Source organism: Heterocephalus glaber, unplaced genomic scaffold (genome assembly GCF_053883595.1).
Source record: "Heterocephalus glaber isolate CG9 unplaced genomic scaffold, H.glaber_assembly_v1.0 deba00001610, whole genome shotgun sequence".
Taxonomy (NCBI): domain Eukaryota; kingdom Metazoa; phylum Chordata; class Mammalia; order Rodentia; family Bathyergidae; genus Heterocephalus; species Heterocephalus glaber.
Window position 1 is genome coordinate 2,337,053 of NW_028258381.1, and position 1,214 is coordinate 2,338,266.

At 46.6% G+C, this 1,214-nt stretch overlaps 1 pseudogene; it reads right to left on the reverse strand.

The window, feature by feature from the left end:
* Positions 1–423: 423 nt before the first annotated feature.
* Positions 424–1,214, reverse strand: LOC101720546 (glucose-induced degradation protein 8 homolog pseudogene; annotated as a pseudogene).

The following is a 1,214-nucleotide window of genomic DNA, read 5'->3' on the forward strand; positions in this document are numbered from 1 at the left end:
TATATTTTTTCCTATGAAAAACAAAACAAAAAATAAATGAAAAACAAGGGGTAAGGATACACTGAAAATAAAGGCTGGACAGGACTGAGGAGAATTAACAAACATCCTGTCTGCCTGTGAGCCAACAAAGCAAAAGAATGATCAGTGCTCTTCATGTGCTCTGAATGGGAGCCTTAAGTTAACCGATATTCCCTAATAATGCAGCACTCAATGACAAGGTAAACCCGCAGGGGTCAGAAACACCAGGAGCACTGGGACAGTAGCCAGCAACGTGTCGAAATCCTGAGGATGTACCACAAGGCACAGACTGCTCAGACTCCTAAAGTGTCTTTCCTGTGGGTTTGCCAGCATTTAAAAGGGACACATTCCTTTTTTAAAAAGATGCCGGGTCAAAAAGAAAAGTACAAAGGGGTGAAGGGTTCTCTACTGCAGGGGAAGTCTTTCCATCACAGTCCGAGGGGAGGTGAGTCCTGTGCCATCACGGCAGTGCCAGGGTCTGCCTGCAACAGCTCTACTTGGGCTCCTTGATCACACCCTTGCCAAGGTCTGTCATTTTGGGATATTTTACTTTCTTCTGGTCCAGCTCGTTCTGAGCCCAAAGTAGTAGTGTCAGTAATTTTGCCAGCTTGGGTGTTGATTCACGATTCTCATATCTAGAACAGCTTGGTTAACTTCACTCCACACCTTTTGCCTCTGCATCATGTGGAGAAGGTCTCGGAAGCGTGACTCCTTGGGGCTGTCAAAGGCCAGCAGGGCCAGTGTGTGCTCCATCTCCGTGAGGCACTCTCTGCTTTCCTCGCCCTGCTCTGCCAGCTGTGTCTGGGTGAACTCCAGTGCTGCCTCAGTCTCATGCTGGCGGATCAGCTCAATCAAGTGCTGCTGCTGCGGATGACAGTAAAGATACTGGTTTGTGTCCAGGAGCTCTGGATGGAGGCTGTTGATCAAGGTGATGGCCTCTTGAATCTGACCCTTCAGAATCATCTCCTGAATCTTGATCCGTTCATCAAGTGTTTCTAGATCCACACTTGGTTCAATTCCAGATTCCATTCGAAATTTTTTGGCTGCTTCCTTAAAGCCCTCTGTGACCAGATAGTTCATGATGAGTCAATTCATGTCTGCCCGCTGGACATGTAAGTTATTGAGCTTTTCCATCCACTCATCTTTTGTGATTTCATTGGGCTTTTCTGCATAACTCATTCTGATTTATTTTGTGC